The sequence below is a fragment of the Aedes albopictus genome, chromosome 1, assembly GCF_035046485.1.
Source record: "Aedes albopictus strain Foshan chromosome 1, AalbF5, whole genome shotgun sequence".
NCBI lineage: Eukaryota > Metazoa > Arthropoda > Insecta > Diptera > Culicidae > Aedes > Aedes albopictus.
This window is the reverse complement of record NC_085136.1, coordinates 187020583-187046725: the sequence shown is the minus strand read 5'-3', so window position 1 is coordinate 187046725 and position 26143 is coordinate 187020583. Positions and strand designations below refer to the sequence as shown.

The 26143-nt window shown below is 41.1% G+C and overlaps 1 protein-coding gene across 3 annotated transcripts in view; it reads right to left on the bottom strand.

Moving 5' to 3' along the window:
* Nucleotides 1-26143, bottom strand: part of LOC109419486 (uncharacterized) — a 361628-nt gene that overhangs the window by 117004 nt on the left and 218481 nt on the right. For all 3 annotated transcript variants that reach the window (XR_009996329.1, XM_062846012.1, XM_062846011.1), the window contains one exon: nt 6295-6366. The gene's annotated coding sequence lies outside the window, so the exon portion shown is untranslated. The remainder of the gene's footprint in view (nt 1-6294; nt 6367-26143) is intronic.

The window sequence follows — 26143 nt, the reverse complement described above, 5'->3', positions numbered from 1 at the left end:
GGACTCGTTAGAAGAAATAGAAATGACATCTAACATAATCCTGAGAAAAATAAGTGAACAACTAACAACACTAAAAATCAATATAAATCCGGACAAATCAGCCGTAATATTATTCAACTCAAAAACCAATGACAAAATCAACATCCAAATAAATAACATCCAAATAGAACAAAAAGAACAACATAAATACTTGGGATACATTTTAGACGAAAAACTATCACATAAAGCACACATAAACCATGTTAACAATAAATTTAAAAAGGACTAAATGTATTGAAAATGATTTGTAAAAAGAACAAAGGTGCTCACCCCAAAACAGCACTAAAAATAAATAAAGCTATTATCAGATCACAAATAGACTACGGGCTAACATTATACGGAGGAACAGCAAAATCTAACTTATTGAAATTAAACTCATCATTTAATACTTCACTTAGAACCTGTTTACGTTTACTTAAATCGACACCAATAAACGTGCTTTATTCAGAAGCCGGCGAAATTCCAATTTACATACGAGCGAAATGGCTAGCTAAAAAAGAAGTAATAAACACCTTTGCAAACAATAAACCAATAACGCAAATTGTATCAAAATTTTTAGAGATTAATAACCTTCCCAAACACTACACATTCTTAGAACTAATAATATTTGAAAACAACTATCTAATAGTATTAACAAGCAACTCCACCAAACAAAAAGAGAATATAACAATTAATCTAAAAAATATGATAACAGAAGAAATAACAGATATAAATACGACTAATATGAACAATAAAACAATTAAATATATAACCAGTCATTATATTAAGGAACACTACTCAGATTTCAACAAAATTTATACCGATGGATCCAAAACATCAGAAGCCTGTGGAATAGGAATATGGTGTGAAGAAAATAACGAAAAAATAAAATGCCAAGTAAACAAAGCCATGTCTATCATGAACGTAGAACTAATGGCTATTAACATAGCTATAGATGTAATCGAAACAAAAGAGAAAGAAAAATTTGTAATATGTTCAGACTCTAAATCCGCTCTTTCAAGTATAAAAAACGAAAACAGCAAAGACAATTTCATAATTTACAACATAATAAACAAACTTAATAAAACAAACAAAAAAATAAAATTACAATGGGTGCCAGGTCACAAGGGAATAACAGGAAATGAAAATGCAGATATCCTATCTAAAGAAGGTTGCACAAGTGAACAAATTATACACACTAGAATCCCACTAAATGATACACTAAACCTAGCAAAAACAGAAGCCCTTCAAGACTGGATACAAGAATACACATCAATATCTACCGAGAAAGGTACGAAACATTACAATCTAATGAAAAAACCCACATTCAAACCATGGTTCGAAAAATTAGAACTAAACACACAACAAATAGTAACGATCGGACGACTTAGATCATTCCACACTGCAACAAAAGATAAACTATACATATGGAAACTAATACAAGATGATAAATGTGATCAGTGTGGGGTAAAGGAAGACTCCAACCATATCCTACTCATATGCCCAAAATATGCACATACAAGAGACAAATACAAAATACTTACATTACACAACAACATAGAAACTTTACTGAGCCAAGCTGCCAATAAAGACTACGAAGATATTTCAGAATTTGTTAAAATTAACAACATTACGATTTAACCTAGCACAAAAAACGGTTTTTTACTCTATCTAAACTAATTACAGTAATAACTGACTAAAAAGATCAGTTCCACTATTAATTGCTTGACAAAAAAGATCAATATAGAACGCGACCGATATTAAATACAAGGGTGATGGAGATGCCCTTAACACGCTTCATGATACTTGACAACCCTTGGCAGTATAGACTACATCAGTCTGGCCACCCCTGAGGAGTAGAAGAAGAAGAAGAAGAAGAAGAAGACTGAGTTCGCCAATTTAGTGACCATGACAACGAAAAAGATTGCCCAATGACGCAGTGTCAACTGACAGATTGATTTTTATACATATTTAGCAACACCATATCTTCAAGCGTTGATAACCGTGTGGGTTATACAAGAGCTCAGTGATCTCGACGTTTATGGTTCGATTCCAGTCTGCGTAGTTGTACAATAGTTTTGCACGGATCATTTTGATAAGTTGTCTTCTCTTTATGGAATTCATAGACATTAGTAGACAATTTATGATATTTTTTTTTAATTTTGGATGTACTCCGATAATTTACTTCGGATTTTTTTGATTAGAAAATGAAATGTCATTCCCCCTGGAACAGGTAGTAGGAACTGTTTCGCTTTGATTCGCATTCTTCTATCAGATGTGAAGTGGTGTAGTGTATAAGATAGAAGATCGTGGCACTCAAGGTCCTGGTATCAAATCTGAACCCAGAGCAACTTTTTTTTTAAATCAAAACATTGTCAATAACGAAATGAAGTAGAATTCCAATAATATTTATTGAAGAGGCTTTGGAAGTTGTTTTCTTAATGATATTCAATTAATATCGAATTGATTGAACAGTAGTGCCAATCAGTTCATACATATCATTATATGTAACATCGGAGTGAATCCCTGCAGAACGATCCCGATCCACCGCCAACCAATTTGTCCACGGCAGAGCCTTCTTATATAATGGTTCGACCGAGGGTTCGACCAACGTGGTCCGTGATCCAGTACTTTGAGGGCAAGAGGAATTTCCTGTGGCGGTAGATTGGGATCGACCTTCATGGGTCTGCCCACTAAAAAATCTAAGACTGCGGTAGCCAATTATTCAAAACCGAAAGAGAATAAACGATGGTTTTTTTTTCGTCGTGATATGTAAATAAACAACCATTTTTCTCTCGTTGTCATGGTCACTCAGTCTTGCTTCGATGAGAAAGGGCGAAGCAAACTGACATTAAAAGCGTGGCGTCAGAAACACCAGGATTGGGCGATTTCACTGGGGGAACGACTGGCGTCACAAAAAAATCGCCAGCATCGTATTGATTGTTGGTATTACCGAAGGAATGGATGGATGGTATCGTGTGTCCCATCTACAAAAAGGGCAACAAGTTGGATTGCGGGAACTACCGCGCGATCACACTACTGAGCGCTGCCTACAAGATACTCTCTCAAATTTTATGCCGTCGTCTATCACCGATTGCAAGAAAGTTCGTGGGGCAATATCAGGCTGGATTCATGGGTGAACGCGCTACAACGGACCAGATGTTCGCCATCCGCCAGGTGTTGCAAAAATGTCGCGAATACAACGTGCTCACACATCACTTGTTCATCGATTTCAAATCGGCGTATGATACAATCGATCGAGAACAGCTAATGCAGATTATGCACGAATACGGATTCCCGGATAAACTGATACGATTTATCATGGCGACGATGGATCGAGTGATGTGCGTAGTTCGAGTATCAGGGACACTCTCGAATCCCGTCGAATCTCGCAGAGGGTTACGGCAAGGTGATGGAATTCGTGCTTGCTGTTCAACATTGCTTTAGAGGGTGTAATAATGAGAGCGGAGATAAACACGAGTGGAACGATTTTCACGAAGTCCGTTCAGCTGCTTGGTTTCGCTGATGATATTGATATTATTGCTCGTTAATTTGAGACGATGGCGGAAACGTACATGCGACTAAAGAGTGAAGCCAGGCGAATCGAATTAGTCATTAATGTGTCGAAGACAAAGTACATGATGGCAAAGGGCTCCAGGGAGGAATCATCGCGCCCGCCATCCCGAATTTATATCGACGTTGATGAAATCTAGGCGTTTGAAGAATTCGTGTACTTGGGCGCACTGGCGACCGCCGACAACGACACCAGAAGAGAAATTCAGAGGCGCATTGTGGCAGAAAATTGTTCTTACTTTGGACTCCGCAGAACTCTACGATCGAACAAATTTCGCTATCTACAAAACGCTGATCAGGCCGGTCGTCCTCTATGGGCACGAAACATGGACCCTACGTGCAGAGGACCAACGCGCCGCGTTTTCGAACGGAAGGTGTTGCGTACCATCTACGGCGGAGTGCAGATGGAATACGGGACTTGGAGAAGGCGAATGAACCACGAGCTGCATCAGCCAGTGTTGGGAATACTCACTTCCCGAGCAGAAGAGAATATCAAATTAATATCTACGAAATCACATAACCTGTTTTAATATCTTGTTTTGTTATTATTTATTTATCAAGGCATAGCTTTACCATATTTATTTTTGTTGGACAATCTCATTTTGTTATAATCAAGCTATTGATATATGTTCACTCAATTTCATTCCAATAACATGTTTTGTTGAAGTACAAATTTTGTTATTGTTATACTATTGATCAACTTATCAACAATAGCACAACAGTAACATGTTTCGAAATCAAAACAACCATTCGATAATAATGACCTGTCCTTTTGTTTTGTTCCATTTTTATATTCAGTTAGGACGGAAATTTCTGATCGAATCCCTTGAAAATTTCTTACATAATATTCGGAAAAACACTTGGAAGTTCTGGAGGAGCCCTTTGATACCCTGGAGAAGCATTCTAAAGAACTCCTGGCGCAATCTTCTTAGAGATTCCAAAAGTAATTCTTCTGAGCAATTATTAGAATTCTTGGCAAAAACTCAGAAAAAATCCTGGTAAAATTCTCAAAAAAAAAAAAATCAGAGAAATCTTAAGATGGAATTCGGGACAAATAATCACGGGAAATTCTAAAGAAATATTTGAAGGGATTCTGTTCATAGTTCTGGAGGAATTTCTAGAGGAGCCTTTGAAAATCTGTGCATGATTTTGTGAAAGAACTCTTGGAAAAATTTCTGGAAGGTTTCTCTTTTAGATTTTCTTGGAATAAATTAAAAGCTGAATATACTATTTTTCGATCATTTAAAGTACTGTTACTCATGTTATGGGTGGGTTTTGAGACAAAGTAAATAACGTTATATGCCTTTCGTGACGAACCAGCACAATTATGTTGTTGAGTGGTAACAGTTTTGCATATTTTTCCATCTGTTTAGAATTCGTTTTATGTGTCGTAAACTGTTTCACTAAATCAGCCATTACTTATACTTGTATGTGTGCAAATAAACTTTTGTTTGCGTTGCCTGTGAGATTTACCACAACAAGGTAAACAAAAAGTGGACAAAAATCGTAAAACATGAAAAAGTTTTATCTGTCGCATATTTTTTCTTTTCGATTTATCTAGGTAATCAAAGCTAGAAATCGAAAGATTAAGAATAGTTGGAAAGCCAAAGTTGAGCAATTTGTTTGAAGATTTCGCTTTTTTGAGGTCCGTCCCCAAAGGGATATAATAAGTATCATAATTTACTTAGTTACGATTTTGATAATATAACAAATTTTGCTTTCCGATTATTATCAATAACGTAATAATATCAAAATTTGTAATTGAAATATTCTTAAAATTCACTGTTATTAATTTGTTATTTAAACTCACAAAACATGTTATTAAAATGGTTCTCCAAGAAGATTTTTTTGTTATGTTATTTGTTATTTTGCCGCTTATGACAGACAAGTTTGTAACATAATATGTTATGTTAATAACTCAACAATAATAGATTCTATTATTTTACCCAAATAACACAGCTTCTTATGCTGTTTTTATTCCCTTCTGCTCGGGTTGCGAAAAGTTATACTCACTTGCTTCTATCTCAGTCCAGAAGCATGCTATCAAAAAATGATGTTTGAAGGGCTTTCAGATTGTAGTGTAATCTAAAAGCTTGCGGAATAAAGTAAAGGTCGCAGACACATACCAAAACCGTGAAAAAGCTGTGAGCACAAGGTGAGTATAAATTACACGAATTTTACTCACCTTGTATTCACAGATCTCTCACATTTTGCTTCTGCGCCCTTTACATTATTTGGCAAACTTTTGGATTACACTACAATCTAAAGGCCCTTCAAACATCATTTTTTGAAAGCATGCTTCTGGACTGAGATAGAAGCAAGTGAGTATCACTCTTGCAAGTGAGTATTCCCAACACTGGCATCAGCTGCTGAGAGAACCAACCATCGTCCATACCGCGAAAATCGGGAGGCAACGGTGGGCGGGTCACGTCATCAGGATGTCGGATAGCAACCCGAATAAAATGGTTCTCGAGAGTCATCCGACCGGTACAAGAAGACGTGGAGTGCAGCGTGCTAGGTGGGTCGACCAAGTGGAGGACGATCTGCGGACCCTACGCAGAGTGCGGAACTGGAGACAAACAGCCATGGACCGAGTGAAATGGAGGCGGCTACTATGTACAGCAGAGGCCACCCCGGCCTTAGCCTGATCAGTAAGGTAAGGTAAGGTAAGTATGCAAGTACAGACAGTATTCATAAACTTACCTATGAAGTATTTCTTTTCAACGGCCTCAGACAGCTGGCACACCGGGCCTCGAGTTGAAAGTCCGTATGGAACTGAAAAAAAGAAAAGTAATTGATTAGAAATGCACTAGTGACAATAGATGTAATTATTTCAAAAACATTTTGCATGAAGAACGAGCCGCTCCTTATTTTAGGCCTTAAGGCCCCTTAATGGACCAGCCTTGAGATACGGGTTACAAATTTTGACATGATCATTTTTTAGGCTAAAACAATTATTTTCCAACAACGAACTTTTAACCCTCGAGCAATCGCGTCTTCAGCCACCCTCAGCGTCACCACGCTCACGCTGTGTACCAAAAGCGTGCTTTTTTCAGTACACGACGCAATCGCTCCCAGGTTAACTTTTCCATTTTTTTCCAAAATAAGGGTTGGTATAGTGATGAATGAAGATGCGTAACTATCAACTTTAATCCTCTAATACCCAACCCCGCCTTTAGACGGAGTATAGTTTGAGCATTTTTGTAATTTTTGTTTCGTGGAAAATAAAAATTTTATATTTTTGGCTGATATTTAGGAAATATTTGTTTATCTCAAAATGGGTTTTGGTGTATTTTAACCCTCGAGCAGTCGCGTCTTTGACTTCCTGCAGCGACGTTGCGCTCACGCTATGTACCACAAGCGTGCATTTTTCATGGTGCGTGTACTCAGTACATGACGCGACCGCTCCCGGGTTAAAGCGTATTTACATTTTTAAATCATTGAAAAATGGATGTTTTAGTCACCTTTTATAAGTCATTGTTTGTTTTGTATTGAATCGCTACAATTAACATATTTTAAATTTTTCCCAAATCATTCTATCCTAGTTTAATAGTTGAAGGGAATCGAATACACTCTAAAATTATTTTCCTTAAAATTACACGGAAAATTAAATTTTCTATGAAAAAACAATAAAAATAAAAATATTTCAACAATAGTCATAAAATCTCAAAATGTTTTCATCTAAAAAAATCCGTACCCCAAATTGGCTTCCAAGAAAAATATAAAAGTGTGGGGATGTTCAAAAATAAAAATTAGAAAAATCAAAAACTGAAATTCATGAAATGGAGAATTAAAAAGAATCATCTTCCAAAACATGTTTAAATCGATTTTAGATGATGAAAAATGATATTTAGATCAAAATCAAAAATTTGGGTATTAGATGGTTAATATAAGTTCAAAATGTTTTTCAAGTCAATTGAAATTGCAAGAAGAGTTACTATAATATCAGTTCAATTCTGAAATTGTATTTAGGGTATGTGTTCCATCATTAATCTCACGCTCTCATATTCATCCCATTCGAAAACAAGCGATTACAGCACCGATTGATTCCGTTCTTTTTGTTTTCATGCGTGCTCACTTCTAAAAAAAATACAAAAATAAGAAACAAAACAAACAGCGCTTCAATCCTTTGTTTTTCGTAGGATGAAAGTGGGAGCCACATGCTTAAGAAGGGAATCAATACCCTATATATTTCTAAAATAGCACTACTCGGAAGAATCATTTATTAGGAAAAGAAGAACAACAAACCCTGATTGAACAAACCCTGAATTCTCAGACATAATGTTAAAGGATTGACCAATATTCCCGTAACTCAATACCAAAAATAACCTGTGTATAAAAAAAAATACAGCACAAGAGATCCTGGAAGATCGAAAAAACAATGTAAACGTGGCAATATTGGAGCGTGGGAATTATCATAAATTGAAAGCCCAATATATAAAATTACATTAGATCAAACCTTACCATAATCAAAGGATGTATGGTCAAAAAAAAAACTTCAAGCACTGTAATAGGTACATCGGAGTAAGCGTGAAAAGATCAAAGCCATCATCAGTTTTTTTTACGAAAGTTCTCACTTTATTAAAGATTTGAAGTAAACAAGATGTGACTATAAAAACAAGCCAAGTGTAGAGCTGTGACCATCAATAAATCAGTTTTTTCGTTGTTGTTGTCTTCATTGTGCATGCACACCAAACATTGGGTCAAGGAGATGGTGTCTTTTGGTCAAGCGCCCATAAGCCCCTTCGCAGTGCTAATTGCGCATGCAACGTCGCTAAATTTAGTAGTTTATTTTGCACTTTAACACCAAACCTGTCATTATTTTTTCCTTAACGAGATGCGAGCACAACAAGTGCTGCTGATGATGCGGATACTGCCGTCTGAAGTTTGCATTTCGAGGAGATTAACCATGGAGAGGATATTAACGTCCCAATACGTGTTTTATTATGCTTGATGAGGTAGATTCTAGGAGGCATTTGAGGATGTACTATTGTACTGTACGTACATTGTACAATTACATCTGTTGTGTTTCCATTACGCACCATTGTGGCGATGTATCATAAAAGACCAGTTTAAAGCTTTACCATAAGCGGTTGATCATCGACCGAATGAATGGAGCATTTGCAGATATGTTTGTAGCACACTTTGAATATTCTTACTTCCTGTAAGCTTCCGGTCTTTTTGATTGGATTCAATCACTATGGTAGGTTTTCTTACCATTAGGCGGCCAAACATTTATATAGTTGTTTTTAACTCGTGAATAATCGATTATTACTACAGTAAAGACCCGATTTTGTACCTGACAAAATTGGGACATTTTTTGAAATATTTTTTTTTATTCATGATAATTGTTCAGAGCTCTTCAAAGACCGTAGCAGCGAGTGAGAGGTTACGGAGATCGTAGCTTCGTGGGGAAAAATTCGAGTTGTTGTTAAGGTGAAACATCATCATTTTGCATACAAACTTTAGAGGCAAAAATCTGACGAAAGAAGCATCAAACCAAGCCGCACTTGTTTGTCCTGGCTTTGCTCACTTGCAAAAAGAGGCAGCTTTTTCAAATCAAGCGCATTTGTTTACGAATTTTCAAGATTGGTGCTCAGAAAAACGCGAGTAGGGGACCAAGTCGGCCATTGTGGCAGCCATGTTTGTGTTCTCTGAAGTTTCTCCTTAAGGAGCCAGAAAAAATAAGATTTTAAAGTGAATATTCAGTGCTTTAGCATAAGAATGTATTTTTTTGCCTTCTACAACAGAACTATCAAATCTGTTACTTCTTCTTATTCAAATAATAGCTTCTAGCTTTAGCTTTCAACGAATGCAAATGAACTAACATCTGATTGGCAAGTATGTCATAACTCATAATGCTCCAGTTGGCTACGTTTCTGTTGCTTTTCCACTTTAATCTGCAGAGTCCAGCTAAGGGCTGAAGGTCTCTATAATAAAGTTAAATCAATCAATCCAGAGTTCAATCTCTAAAAAAATCTGAAGAAATCTTTGAAGAAATGTTTGGCAAATTTCCCGTAAGGAATTACGGGACGTAATCCTCAAGGCATTCCTGAAAAAAAAAATCCCGTAAGTAGTTTCTGATAAAAACTTTTACAGGAGCTCCGGAAAAATCCCTTTAGTATTTTTTTTAAATAATCCTTACTGCCAACTCCGTAGAAATCGTTAGAGGAATCTCTGGAGGAATTGCTGGAGCATTACCTGAAAAATCATTGAATGAGTTCCTATTGAAATCTTTGAAGAAATCTCTGTTAAGATGTCAGATGATATTCCTTGACGCTTGAGAAATCCATGGGAGAATTCCTGAAAAAAAAAGTGCTGGGGAAATATCTAAAGCAGATTCAGGAGAAATCACAGCAGAAATGGGTTGATAAATTTCAGCATTGATTCCAAGATAATTTCCAAAGGAATTTCAGAAGCAATACCCAAAGATTTTCGTATAGGAATACCAAGAGGTACCTCCTGCAAAAATCCCAAGAGCAACCCTCAAGGAATTCGTAGAGGATGCCCGATTGAGAAATCTAATTCAATCCTAGTGAAATATCTAGAGGAATTCCTGTACGAGTAATAACTGAAGGCATTGATAGAAGACCAGTTGCTGAAGAATGCATGAACAATTCGTAGGGAAATATCTGGAAGGGCTCTTATAGAAATTTCCAGAACAATTGTTGGAGGAACTACAGCAATAGGGGGCTGTCCATAAACCACGTGGTCATTTTTTGGGACTTCTAAACCCTCCCCCCCCGCGTGGTCATTAGTCAATACAAAATTTTTTATTCGTCCATACAAAATGCTCATTGGCTGAACCCCCCCCAAAACCCCCCCCCCCCCCCCCTTCCATGACCACGTGGTTTATGGACAGCCCCTAGTTCCTGCATTAATTATAGAAGATATGTATGGAGAAATCCCAGCAGGATCTCTTGAAAGAATCCCTAGGAAAGTCCGTGGATAAATCCACGTAGCATTTCTTGGAGGAATTATTGGAGAAATCCTTAAAGAAACCCCTGGATTCATTACTGTTGGAGTTCATGTAGATTTTTTTGAAACGGTCCTGCAGGAATCCCAGCAAGAATTTTGGGAGGAATCCCAGCAGGAGTTCCTGAAAGATTTTTAGGAAAAGCTTCTGGAGGAATCACAGGAGAGATGCTTGGAAAAATGTTCAAGGAACCATCTGAATGAATCGTCATAGAATCTACAGAAGGGTTTTTGAAAGAATTTCCTGCGAAGGCACAAATACCCATATAAAATGGAGCAAACATTCTTAAGGGAATCATAGCAACAATTTCTGGAGGAGTCCCACCTCGTATTACCTAAAAGTTTCTAATAGATAAACCCCTGGAAGAATTCCGACAGCAATTTCTGAAGCAATCCAAGCAGAAAATCTACAACATAATTCTCATCAATAATTTCTGGAGCAATCGCAACAGGTAAACCTGGAGGAATCTCGTTAATACAGATAAAAAAAAAACAGGTCAAAAGGCTGGCAAAATCGGGGGTAGACAAAATTGGGTCCCCGCTGTAACCCAAAATCAAAATGTTTGATGGTGAAGCTTTCGAAACCTCGAAAATCGTAATGCAATGCAAGGATTAAACATCTCGTGGTGCACAATTTTTATCCTGTTCAAGTTGGGACAAACCTCTGTTGCATTAGGCAACAAATGCAGGTTGCGACATTGTCATTATTGTTGCGCGATTGTTGATATTTGATTCAATGGCCGCCGCCGAATTCGTTCCAAGTTTAATGGATTACTGGACTAAGGGAGACCATTTTGTAGAATATTTTGAAATGTTTGTTTATGTGTCGCTTCAAATCAGAGGCTGTCCTACCCTGATTTGTTTGTGGGTAGGGCATGTACTAGTTCTACCAACTCCTAGTGCCACTACTGGTTTAGAAGAGTCCATTGAACCGTAGAATAATACGCCTTAAATTAAAAAGTGTAGATGAATGAAATCATGCTTGTATAGCATTTTTTATAAACTTTTCTACAGTATGTAAAGAAGCAGTTAAATTATTACATCAAATGAACAAATATAAATATGAGTCATAGTTCCATAAAAGCTCTTAGGAAAGGCTTCCGTTCATGTAAATAATTCCGGTGATCCTCCTCGGATATGGGACGTGGACCATACCAGAAGAGGACCTTCAGCACGTGAGTCGTCATTGACAAAATCGCAATAAATAAAAAAAATCGTTGCTCGTAAAAAAAAATTATTTCACAGTGAAAATTTGTTCACTGTATTGAGGGTGGATAATGCAGCAGGGTGCCTGTACCAATTATGGCAATACCTAAGGAAAACTATTTGTACAAAAATAACGAGAAGACCAACGAATGTGGACTTCGTGGCTCAGCGGTTAGCGGCGTCAGTCGTCTAGGTGTCTCTTAAGCCTCGGAGTGTGGGTTCGATTCCCGCTTCAGTCGGGTAAAACTTTTCGTCGATCGGAAAATTCTCCACTGGGCCACTGGGTGTTATATGTGTTGTCCGCTGTCTAATGATGGTAATGTTCAGTCTGTACGGCCTCCGTTTTTTTTTTTTTGAATGTCATCAATATGTTAAAAGATAGCTTAGTTTCCATACTTTACAGGAAAAATATAGAAACGAAGCCAAAACTACTTTTAGTATTTATTACAGCGTGTTCCAATGATAGGAACCCTGTACCAATCAAAGATACATTTTTTAACTTCGGTTCCTTTTCGCACTATTTGCATGCATTCCTTATGGGATAAGCCATAACTGGTACACTATGGCGAAAAAGGGCGCAAGCAAGCCGAAATTTTAAGGAAAATGATTTATTTCTGCCATAATTTGAGCAAAATGTGGAGTTTAAATGAGTGGAACCATATTTTGTGAACGTGATCACAATTTTTATCTTGTTGGTTAACATCGTTTAAAAAGAGAAAATAAACTATGGCGAATACTATAGACATAATTGGAACACTTACCCTACAGTGAATACATTTTGAATGCAGTTTCCGAAAACTGCTTTCTGTCATTCCAATGATGACAATTTGATGTTCAGCTAATGTATCAAGGCAATGTTAACCTTTTGGCACTCGCACGGTTGCCCACTACTATCAACAACACGCTAATGCTGAGTACAAAAAGCGATTATTTTTTATAACGTGTTGTACAAAATACATCAGCGCGATCATTCGAGGGTTAAAGAATTTCGACTTGTGGAGATCTGATTGGTATTTACCGGTCGTTGGCGATGCCCAAGTACACTCTTGAGACATTTCGGGTAGTTCTGCGTTAATCTGACCTGAGCTATTTGGTTTGCAATCGCATTGATCTACTTTTGTAACATCTCGAGTCCTGTGGCATCATTCACTACGAGTTCATTATTGTAGTGTGAAGTTAGTGCCGTAACATAATCAAGTGCCTTTGACATTGAATCGTGTGCAACGTTAGGTTAACAACGAGGTAAACAAACAATAATGTATATGAACATTTACAATGTTCTAATTATTTATTATTTACTGAATTCATTGGTCCTATAAACCTTCCTTAACCAACTATCCATCCTAGGACCTTTGTGGAAACGCAAAGGTACACCCAAGTAACAAAATTAATTTTATAATGTTTTTGATGTATTCTTCAACACCTGTTCTTTAAAACCATGCATAAACCAAATTGCTCTGCAAAACGACATCAACTCAACCATAAACCCGCCATAAGACCAATGCGGCCCATCCTAAGATGCTCTTGGAGAGTTGCTTTTAAATTTCTCTTAAAACTTGTTGTACTTCCCAAGTTGTCCTCAAGATGAATTTCTCACTCCTTGTTTCTTTTATTTTTTTATATTTTTTTATATAGAATGAGAAAATCTGCAACAAATACCCAAGAGGTGGTTCTTCGATCGGGTGATGTGGGGATCGACCCACTAAAAACTCATTTTCTCTCTGGCGTTCCACCAGCGACCGCCTTAAGTTGTTCACTCTCCCCTGGAGGCTCGGGTCCTGGCTAGTACTTAGACTACCCGTTGAACTCAAGCTTCTGGATGGGGAAGGGGTGCCAACTCAACTAGCTGTTGTTCGGCTCGCCATTCAATCTGTAGTTCAAGTACGATTCGAGAAACCATGGAAGTAACGGAGTCCCACTTGTCCGCCCCCATACACATTAGGCCGTCCCCTATTTTGCAAAAATTAGAAATGTAATGAATTCGTTAGTGGAAAATGATCGTTCCTGCTAAGAAATGATCGTGTCAAAATTCGAAGTCCGTATCTCAAGGCTAAGTGGTCCCTCAATGGGTATAAAGTTGTCAAAAATGGTATGAGACCAAAAAAACATGAATTTTTTTTTTCGACAAAAAATTATGCTACTCTACTAAAACCGGTGTTTTATGCTTAAATTGGCGATATTCTTACTCGTTTCTGAGTTATTGATAAAATAAACAATCGAAAAACCAGCTTTTTTGGCCATTAGAATAGCGAAAAAAAATATTTTTTTGGTCCCATACCATTTTTGACAACTTTAGGCCCCTTGAAGGACCACTTAGCCTTGAGATATGAACTTCAAATTTTGACACGATCATTTCTTAGCTAAAACGATCATTTTCCACTAACGAACTTATAACATTTCCATTTTTTGCATAATAAGGGACGGCCCAATACACATCCTTTCAACAATGTTGTCAGGCGTGATATCTCTACCGCAGATATAGAATTCTTCAAGTGCACGATAAAACGATAATCAATTTGTCATTGTTGTTACTTATGTAGCTTTTATGTCGACATAAAAGTTTGGTGAATTAAATTAAAAAAAAAAATACAATGAAGATGACACACTATTGTAACCGGGAAAAATTTATTACACAAATTGGAAATATTTCCGTGGTGTAACAAAGATGCCAAATGCCAAGCAAAATTCATCGTATATATGTTGTAAGATACTTCCAAAAATTGCAACGCGCTTCCATTATAATGCACTAATAAAATATTTAAAAAATATTATTCCTGGTCATGAGAAAATTGTTCATGAGCTTTCTCAACATGGCTTCCATTGAAATCTAGGCCGGTGGTCGGTCCATTACCGATCAACATCACCATGAGATCGTCTTAAATTTCTTTCAACTCACGCCAGAGCATAAAGCATAACTCAAGAATACAAGGATTCTTAACGTTCTCAATGCAGCCTGGGCGGCCTCCATCAAGAACGTCTTAAATTTATTTCATCTGAAGCAAGGGTAAGAAGTATTACTCAAGAGTACGCAGGTTTATAACGTTCTTGCTGTAGGTTTACGCAAACTCCTCCGAGAACGTCATAAATCATGTACGCCAAATTGTAAACTAACAATAAATTATCGCACCGCGGTGGATTTTATGAATCTCATCCGATGAATTTAATCTTCAGCCCGGTACCGTTGCCAACCAGGCATACCTTTTTCGATAACCGGCCTTGATGCGGTGCAGTGCCTCATTCTTCCGGTCAGCATTTCCAACAGGTAAGTAGTTGTTGATTTTAAAAATCGACGGTTGGAACCCCGATTGCACGGGAATCGACGTCCTGGATGACCAAACGTAACTTGATCAAGAACGGATGATTGAAGATAACTACAAGAGCCTTTCAAAACTGAAAATAAGTTCAAGAGTTCTTGTTGTGTTTATGGTTTTATGAACTGAACCTCAAGAATTCTTGGAGGTGTTTTAAAACCACATATTGGCGAAGGATAGTTGTGCTCAACTGAAACTCCGATAAGATCAACTAGAAAATGCAATGTTCCGATAAAACTATCATAAACAACATATAAAACTAAATAGAATCAAGACTGCTACTTGGGGCATACAATACGATAAGGGTTGCCTCCCAAAATCTTTCCTGATGTCCAACTGACTGCATAGGCGAGTCTGGCACCGTTATTGATGTTTTTTTTAAGTAGAATCACTCAATTAAGCAGATATGGTCAGACATACAGACAGTCTAAGTAAGCTAAGTATTGATCCATTTTTGTTACATCTCATTTGCTCCATTGGCACACATTAAGCAAGTTTTTTATGATCACTTGGAAGCAAACTTAACCACGAGCACAGTGCTAAATAAGTTAATTATTTTCTGTTCGCCTTTATGCACAAAACACACAAGAAGATAATTGCTTACTTGAAGTCATTAGCCATACAGATCACAAACTAATATCATAATGTAACAGAACACACAATTCACTTTAACTGTCGTACATGGAAAAGTTCAATTGCTTGTGCTTTCTATTCACCCCTTCACAGTAAATGAAAGTCACATCTTCAATGCCCAGTCAACTTCTTCGGCCTTAACAGTTCACAGAGCTAATTAAATTGTTACTTCCATTTACAGCAACAACAGCAACAAATTTAATTTCAACACACAGACAAATTAGCCGATACGCCTCCGTTATAGAGGAAAAACAAAATCTGCAACAATTTAACTTAGATTATAGCCTAGGCTGTCTAACAAAGCCAAAGCAGACCGAAAATCGTACACCAACAATGCAGTGTGCTGCCAGCGCAACGCGGGGGAGTTATTTCGATGATTGATGAACAGTTGCAGCAGCCAGCGCACCGCCTCTAGTCGGAAGATCATGGCCTATAGCCATTTTCGGGGCTTCGCAGAGCCACTGACTGGTTACTTTTAGCACTATCTATTTGGCTTAATAACTGCACTTGAATTAACCGAAAAATTTCTCTTTCATCTCGAGCCCCAAGCAATGCGTCATTATTTCCGAAATATTTTTGCTAGCAAGTTATCCAGCGAAAGTACACTTGATTGCATGCCAAATATTGCATGGTTGATCAGAGCAAAAATCATTGCCAAACATAAGGCGTATGAAAAATTACAGAATCAATTGTTCTTGATGAGATAACGGGAAGATGCAGTAAAAAAAAAATGATTTCTCGGAACAAAGGTTGTTCTTCTGATCGTAAGACGCTGTCCTTGAACTCCACTGAATTGATTTCCAACCATCACTTCAGAAATAATGGCAATATCGCAAAATGCATTTGCTGTGACAATCCTCTTAATACGATTGTCGTAACTTGAACAGAATATGATAGCAATCGAGGGCCCATATAGCCGAGGCGGTAAACGCACGGGTATTCAGCATGACCATGCTGAGGGTGACGGGTTCGATTCCCGGTCGGTCCAGGATCTTTTCGTAAAGGAAATTTCCTTGACTTCCTTGGGCATAGAGTATCTTCGTGCCTGCCACACGATATACACATGCAAAATGGTCATTGGCAGAGGAAGCTCTCAGTTAATAACTGTGGAAGTGCTCATAGAACACTAAGCTGAGAAGCAGGCTTTGTCCCAGTGAGGACGTTACGCCAAGAAGAGGAGGAGAGAGGAGGACGTACGCCACGTGGTAGTCGGGACCACCTAAATTAAACCGTTTTCGGGGGGTGCTGAAGGGTCTCAGGTTTTTTACGTGGGAGTATTCAGCGGTATTCAAGGAAGTTTAAGAGAATTTTCAACAAGTTTTAGGGACATTACAAGAGCTTTTCCGGTGGTTTCTGAGGGTCTCAGGTTCGTTTTATAAAGTCCGAGGTAAATACAGGGGTTTTTGGGTGCATTTCAAGAAATTTCAATGGATTTTTAAAAAGTTTCCTAAAAACCCACTCGTGGGCTTCATACTACACACGCAACAGCACGTCGTTAACGATTTTTAATTTCGTTATCCACCCATTTTCGCACCGGTCGTTCGTTTCCATGTGAGCAAAATAATGATCGGTCGCCTTTGCGCACCGGTGGTCTCTATTATATCCGTACCATCGGTTTTTTGCACTTCTGTAAATCATCGCATTATGTTGTGTATTTCTATAATGTTATTGCAAATCTTATTCAGTATAATAATCTGTGCTCATATTTTGAAAGAAGGGGTTTTGGATAAGACTGAAAACTGTTAGTAAAAATTGAACTCAAATAAATAATTCCCTTATGGATTTGTACCAGTTTTGGTGCGTTTAAAGATATCATTTTCTCAATTGTGTGTGATTGTATTTAATCCCGGAATTCAAGCAATCTTTTTTTAAATTATATATTTGTTGCTTACTGTATGACTTGTAGGTTGAATTTTTATCTAAAATAATATCCATCTCTTCGATATCCATGTTGCCTTTATAGCAAGAAATTTATCTGAATTTGAGATTTTGAGCATCTTTTTTAATAATTAGGTTTATTGAATAATTACATCCCTTGAATTTCCAACACATTTATAATGTGATTGTCTCCTTTACAACTTCGCGTAGGTCAAGATTCTTGAATCCTGGTCATAGTAGAAGCTGTCTTTTAACAGTCTGCGATAAGTTTTCGCAACCTTTTTCGTTAACGTGTATTTTAAAATAAGCTAATTCTATACTCAGTCACAACCTTTTAGTTACAAAGCATCAATCGGAAATCTTAATATATATTGAGATCTTTTGGATGCTGGTATATGAATATTTTGTTGGAAGGAGATTCTATGCGCTTGAAGTAGATTGCGTATTTGTCAAAGTACATAATGAGCCCACTCTCCTTTTTGGCGCTTCATACAACAATTGTTGTATTTTAACATCCAACACCTTGCTTTTTCTATAACGAGGAACCTACAATATGGCAGTCCTGCACACCGCCTATTTTAATTGATGAAACTTGGCAGCTCGACTACATTTTTTTTAGATTTTTATCGATATGATTAAAGTTTGTTTTTACAAAAAAAATAACTGTAGTGTTTCTATGATATCTGAATTGAGTTAGGTACAGTCAAAGCATCTTTGAAAAATCGTAACTACTCTTATCTAATCTTATACATACGCAGCCAGTACGGAATCACCCTGGAATCACCCTGGAAAGCAATCGTCTTACTTTTCTTGTCAATATTGATGCTTGCAGCATATCAGAGATATGACACATGCATCAAAAGTGTAGAATAGGCTTCTTTCGACAAGGTACTTCTTGAATTTACAGGGGAGGAAGAATACGTGGGCATATTGTACCACACGATCCAGATTACATGTTGATGAATATGTTTTAAATATATGAAAATGTGGATAATAGAGCTATGAATAAATGTGTAATATTGGAAAGATCTCCCCAATTGTAGGGTTGTTTTTTATAGATCTAATGTCGAACCTACTATTCTGTATGATCGGTGTTATTCACATGGGGTCTTCACAGATTTTTTCTGCTTTGCCCTATTGTTTCTACAAGGGTGAAGTTACCCATTTCGCACACTTTCTTCCTTATTTCTCGTTTATTAATTTATATTTTTAAATTTATATTTAATAAACCACCCACTGACGACCACCATTTTCAAAAACAGCAATCAAACCAAAACTCCGTAGCTTTTTTTCGAAATGCACACGCCAAAACGAAAGGCGAGGCACAGCTCTTTCAAAGCGGGGGATCTCAGCCCGGAAAGTGAAGAAAGAAAACCTTGTGGTCACTTATTACCGTCAAATGGTATCTTTTTGGGTTAGATTATACGCACATCTTCTCACCGGAATCTGCGACGGATGACGATAATTTTGGAACTTGTCGGAACGAACTTCGCGAGTTATTTATTTGGACATTTTTCTAAATGTGCGAAACCAAACTTTATTTGCTGCGTAGAAACCCCGGCTCAAACATGTAGGTGTTAAAATAGCAAAACTCACTGAATCACTATACATTTCTTCAAATAATGGTTTCGAAACGATCGGCCGAATCAAAAACTTAAGGTGCGATTATGAACAATCGTAACTATTTTTAAGAGAAAATCAATACATTTTCGTTATGCATGATCCTAAAATTGGCGAAGAAGGGAAAACTTTATTCATAACATATTAAAGCAAAGCTTGTCAATTTAAACCTATTATTTTTCTGCGTTTGTATTGTCACTCTATCACAATTGTATGTCAGACAATTTTTTGTGTTATTCGTGTAACGATCTATGATATTATTTGGTTGAAAATTTCAATGCAAGTAAAAATAAAAATTTTAAATATTTGATGCAAACTAAAATAAATTCCTACCTATACAAAACAAGAAAATCATTCTCTAGAAACTACCTATATACCTGGCAACAAATCCATACTCATGTTCTTTCGTCTCCTCTTTACGCTACCCAGAGAGCTGAACGCGAGAGAGCGCACGAGCCTACGGATAGAGACCGTACTTTGCGTGTCTCTATATTCTAAGCCCGGCTACGAACCGTACGTAAACTTTTCGCTTTCGAGCCCTACTTAGCAGCGACCGGTGCGGTTCACTTCTTTGTTCGGGGCTCTACTTCACGTTAAAACGCTCGATGGAGCCCATGAGTGGGCTTGGTCTTAGGCGTTGCAGAAGCATTTTTTTATGATTAAGATTAAATAGGTAAATTTTAGTTTAAGCGTTATCGAAAACTAGTCGACTGCTAGGCAGCATCCATTTATTACGTAACGCTAAAATTGGCATTTTTCAACCCCCCTCCCCCGCTTTTTTGTATGAAAACACGAAAAATTTTGTATGGGCCGTAACGCTCGGCCATACTCCCCCCTCCCCCTAGAGCGTTACGTAATTTGTGGATGGCGCCCTACAGGAAAAGTTGGGTTTTCCTTCGGAAACAATCTCAAAATTAAGTGGCTCTAGCGAAGTGACTTCCGCGAAGTTGGAAAGTATCAAGTAAGGATTGAAAACCTGCAGCAAGATGGCTTTCGATGCAGAATCCTCCCACCACCAAACCATCATGGACCTGACGGCGTGCGCCATTTGTGGCTCATCTTTTTTTTTTTTTTCCTTCTAAACCATAGGGGGATAATCTGCTCAACAGACACCCTAACAGAAGGTTAGGGTAGTGTAGGTCTGACAGGCCGTCTTCTACAACAAAAGTAAAATCCAGGACTACTCTCTCCTCGTACCCACTAAACCATTCCTATGGTCGCCAAACCCTACGTCTCTCCGGAACCACCAAGAAGGTATTGCTTCAGAGAGGGGCTAGTGCACATCGCACCCACAAGGTTAGCTGCGTAGCCTGCAGCAACGAACATCGATGACTCGCTTTGGAGAGTCCATCACGGTAGCATGCTGGCGCTTAGCCAGTTTCCCGAGTGGTCCTCGCCACTCCCTTTGTCCTCGGAAGGCGGGCAGGGTCAACCCCGCCCGCGCCCTACTGCTGAGCGGACATCAAGAACTGATGCCCACGTGCAACCCGATCTGACCTGCCCGTAAGGAAGGGTATCACTACCCTTCAGGCCCTATCAGATGCACCCGTAGGTTGCAGACAGCAGGATCTCACCTACCCCGACCCTTGCCGGGGACCCCTTTCCAACCGCGGGCTCGGATCCAACCCAGTAGACCGACGCCACGACAGCACCGCTACCGGGACTTCCTCTCCGCGGCCACTTAATCGTTGTAAGGGTCGATCTCGACCGCAGGGCACCGGTATGACCTACGAAGCCGACTCCGAACCCCTGGACCACCTCTTGTACTGCATCTGGACTAGCCATTCTCCGAGTCCACGCGCCACCTCCTCTGTAGCTCCCAGACGATGTGGGTAATAGCCGTTGAAACGGCGTTCCAGCCAAACTCATCCCTACACATCCTCTGGACCAAGTTGTCCGGAGTTGTGTCCTCCCCGCATGTGGCAAGCATGCGGTCACGCATTGTGCGAAAACGCGGGCACACGAACAAAACGTGTTCCGCCGTTTCCTCTAAACCATTGCACACTGGGCATTCGGGAGAATCCGCATGCCCGAAACGGTGTAGATACTGTCGGAAGCAACCATGACCTGTAAGGACCTGTGTCAGGTGGAATGTGACTTCCCCATGGCGCCTATTAATCCAACTATCTACCCTCGGTATCAACCTATGGGTCCACCTTCCTTTGGTGGAACTGTCCCACGCGCGCTGCCATTTTACCATAGAGGCCATCCTGACAGTCCTGCGTATGCCTCTTGTGCCGCGCATTTCGAAGCACTCCATGTCCTCACTGATAAGAATGCTGATAGGCACCATACCAGTAATGACGCAGAGAGCGTCGTGTGACACGGTACGGTACGCGCTCGCAACCCTCAGGCACATAAGCCTGTAAGTACTTTCCAGCTTCCGTCGGTAGCATTTAGTACTTAGCGCGGTGCCCCACGCCGGGCCGCCATACCTAAGTATGGATGTAGCAACACTAGCCAGAAGCTTGCGCTTACTGGCGTACACCGCAGAGCTATTGGACATCATCCGGGACAGTGCCGCAATAGCTATGGAGGCTCTTTTACAGGCATAATCGACGTGGCTACCGAAGGTAAGCTTATCGTCGATCATCACGCCCAAGTGTTTGACGGAGCGCTTTGACAGGATAGTACAGTCTCCTACACTGATCTCCGTCTGCTGCTCCGACTTCAGGTTGTTAACAACCGTCACCTCTGTCTTGTGGTGAGCCAGCTCCAGTTTCCTGGACCGCATCCACGCCTCCACAACTTTGATCGAGTGGTTGGTAGTCAACTTTACCTCCTCGATCGTTTCACCGTAGACTTCGAGCGTAATGTCGTCGGCAAATCCGACAATCACCACTCCCACTGGATACTCTAACCTCAACACGTCGTCGTACATGACATTCCATAACACCGGACCCAGGATGGAACCTTGCGGGACTCCTGAGGTTATGTGAAAGCACTTCCGACCCACCTCCGTGTCGTAGACTAGTACACGATTCTGAAAGTAACTTCCGAGAATCTTGTACAGGTACTCCGGTATCCCCAGACGCAAGAGCGCATCGGCAATAGCAGACCAGCTGGCGCTATTAAACGCATTCCTTACATCCAGAGTCACTACCGCGCAAAAGCGAATTCCCCTCCTCTTAGGCTCGAGTGCTTTCTCGGCGGTTTTTGTAACCGACAAGATAGCGTCTACGGTGGACCTCCCCTTCCGGAAGCCGTACTGGTTACTCGAAAGACCATTTTCGCCCTCGGTGAACCGCAACATTCTATTGAGGATGATCTTTTCGAGCACCTTCCCCGCCGTGTCAATCAAGCATATTGGTCTATATGCCGACGGGTCTCCGGGTGGTTTCCCCGCCTTTGGCAATAGTACCAGGCTCTGCCTCTTCCAAGCTTCTGGGAAAACTCCCTCGTCCAGGCATTTCTGCATAGCAGACCTGAACATCTCGGGAGCCTCTGCAATAGCTACTTTTAAGGCCAGGTTCGGAACTCCGTCCGGACCTGGGGCCTTACCTACGCTAAGGGACTTAGCTATCCCCGCAAGTTCCACATCGGTGACCCTCTCCTCATCGCCAGCCCCAGTTCCCGGCTGTCCTACGAAAGGAGGCCAAGGACTAGGATCATGACGCGGAAAAAGTCCTCCAATGATCCCCTCCAACATCTCTGGAGATTGCTCTGTAGGAGCCATCACACCTCTCGTCTTGGCCATAACGATCCTGTAGGCGTCACCCCACGGGTTCGTATTGGTACTCTGACAGAGACCCTCAAAGCAGGCCTTTTTGCTTGCTCTTATCTCGGTCTTAAGCGCGGCTTTTGCAGCGGCGAACACCACCCGCCGTTCGTTTCGCTCTTCCTCTGATCGTGCTCGCTGCATCCGCCGCCTAGCCCGTAGGCAGGCGCGGCGCAGGTCCGCAATCGCGTCGGTCCACCAGTAAGCCGGTGGCCTCCCATTTCTAGGGTGGACTCTCCTAGGCATGGTCGCATCACACGCACGTGAGAGCACCGCTACCAGCTCGTCGCCGTCTAAACCGATTAAGTTTCGCTCACGGCGGAGCGCCTCCCTAAATACCCCTTCGTCGAAGTATGATGTCTTCCACCTGCGAGGGCTTGGCCTTGGCCTAGCCGCCTCTTCTTCTATCCGCTGTCTGCTGTTATTGTAGTCGATACTGTAGCGAACCGCCAGGTGGTCGCTGTGAGTGTAGCCATCATCTACTCTCCAGTTCGAACTACTTGTTAGGCCAGGACTACAAAAGGTCACGTCAATAATTGACTCCGCTCCGTTTCGACTAAAGGTACTCTTGGTACCGACATTAGCCAAGTCGACATCTAAGATGGCCAGTGTTTCTAGCAGGATCTGACCCCGCTGGTTCGTGAAACGGCTTCCCCATTCCACGGCCCAGGCATTAAAGTCGCCCGCTATTACCACCGGCCTTCGCCCTGTTAGCACGGTCGTTAAGCGGTCCAGCGTTTGCGTGAACCGCTCGATCGGCCACCGCGGAGGCGCATAACAGCTACAGAAGAAGACCCCGTTTACTTTGGCGACCACGAAGCCCTCATAGGTAGTAGACACCAACTCCTGAACGGGGTATTTACCCGTCGTCCATATCGCCGCCATTTTTCTGGTCCCATCCGCGACCCAGTTGCCGTTGCCGGCGGGTACTCGGTATGGGTCCGATATGATGGCGATATCCATCTGCCACTCAGAAACTGCCTGACAAAGCAGTTGCTGAGCCGCATCACAGTGGTTCAGGTTCAGCTGCGTTACCTGCACTGTGATTTGTTGTTCACTGCGGCTTTCTTGAAGGCCGGGCACCTTGGACCACCCATCGGATGTCTGTTGTTCGAGGATTTCCCGGTACAGATCATGCAGATGGGCGGACTCGTGCAGCTTTGGGCCTTATGACCTTCAGCGCCGCATCGCCTGCACAGTTTGCGCCTGTCGGGGCCTTTGCAGTCCCACGACTTGTGTCCTGGTTCCAGACACCTAAAGCAAACCTCTGGTGGCTCGTGGAATGTCAGGTGACATACACACCAACCCACCTTTATGCTCCCTACTTTAACGGACTTTTTGACGTCCGCCACAGGTAGCTGAACCAAAGCTATCTGTGTCCCTGCTGGCCCTTTCCGTAGCTTAACGGCTGCGGCGGCCACCTGCACATCGCACTGTTGCCGCAGTGCCGTGACGAGCTCTTCCACTTCGGTGATCTCATCGATGTCTTTGACCTTCAGAGTCGCCTCATGTGTCAGAGCCCTCACCTGCACACCCTCACCAAGGACCTCTTCTGCCAGCCTCTTATAGGCGGCGCCCTTGTGCTCCTTCTGGCGCTCCAGCTCCAGGATCATCTCGGCCGTACGAGTACGTCTAATACTGCGTACGTCGGCTCCAAGACCCTCAAGCTTGGCGTCGCTTCGCATCATCTTCAAGACGTCCGAGTACTTGGACTGTTCCGTCTTGATGACGATAGCGTCGCCTTTCTCGCGCTTGGCACCTGCCCTCCTACGCCTTGGCTTGGCGTCCTGCGCTACTATTGTGGCTCATCTACGCGCCTCGAAGTGATGGTCGGCAGTGACGGATGTTCGGAATGGTCCCGCATCCGTTGCGTGGACATCGCGGAGGGCAAACTCGCACCCGGGAAAAATGGCAACGAGTCTGACAAATCCAGCGTCAGCTCTTGCCTAGCTTCGAAGGTGCGAATGCTGGAGGAGAAGCAGAAGCAACAGTACGAGGAGATTGAGGCGGAACTGATGCTACAGAAAAAGGAAGGGGAAATGCAGCGTGAGTTCATGCAATGAAAGATGGAGCCGGAGTTTTAGATGCACGTTGAGGAAGAAGAGGAGCAAAGAGCTTGGCAAGCGGAAATGCTCCAGAAGAAAAAGGAGCAAATTCGGTGGATGAAGGTGAACCAGGATTCGTTCAAACTGCAGATGGCGGCCATGGATAAGAAGTTGGTAGAACTGTTAGCCCAAAACTCCAAACCGGTTCCGAAAGTAGTCGCGGGTGCTTCGAAAGCGAGCACCTTTCATTCCGGTAAAATCTTCCAAAACGTGCTGAAGCTGAGCAAGGCTAATGTGAGGAAGCTAGCGCGAAGCTACGAAAGCTCCGAAGAGGATTAGGAGTACGATGATTACGGTGATTCTAATCTGCAGAGCCAGAGCTCAGACTCAGAGCGCAAGGTGAAGACGTATAAGAAAGTGGGAAGTGTCAGCCAAGATGGGCTGGGGCAGCAGCAAACCGGGCCGACAAAGGCCCAGCTGGCCGCGAGAAAGGGGTTTACATGTAAACTTCCAAAATTCTCCAGTAAACCAGCGCAGTGGCCATTGTTCTACGCAGCCTATAATGCGTCCAACGATGTCTGTGGCTATACGAAACACGAGAATTTGGTGTGACCTCAGGACGCGCGGGAAGGTGCGCACTCGAGCTGGTGTTTGGGCAGTTATTACTTCCCGAAACCATCCTGCAGGACATCGAGAAGCTACGCCGGCACTTCGGCCGCTAGTAACAACTACTCCAAAGCCTGCTGGACAAGGTAAGCCGGCTTTAACCCTCGAAGCCGAACAAACTAAGGAGTTTTGTTCCATTCGGAAAAACGGTGGAGATACTTAACCCGTAGGCTGCGGGGCTACCAACAAGATTTCAAACCGCTGCCATCAATAATTTTTAATGAAATTTTGAGGTTCATTATTTGTTGTAGTTTAATTAGTGTTAATTATGCTGGGAGCCTCAAAAATTGGAGTCCCGTGAACAGTTTTATTCCAGTGGACGTCAGGGTCAGGAGGGTAAAATTGCATAACCTTCCTTTTAGCAAGGCCCCATTAGTTGGAATTCAAATGATTTCATTTGAATGTTTTACTCATGTTTTTCACGCAAGTAAGACGATTTTAAAAGGAACTTAAACGCTTAAATGTAGGCAATTTCTTTTAAAATCGTCGGAGTTCGTGGA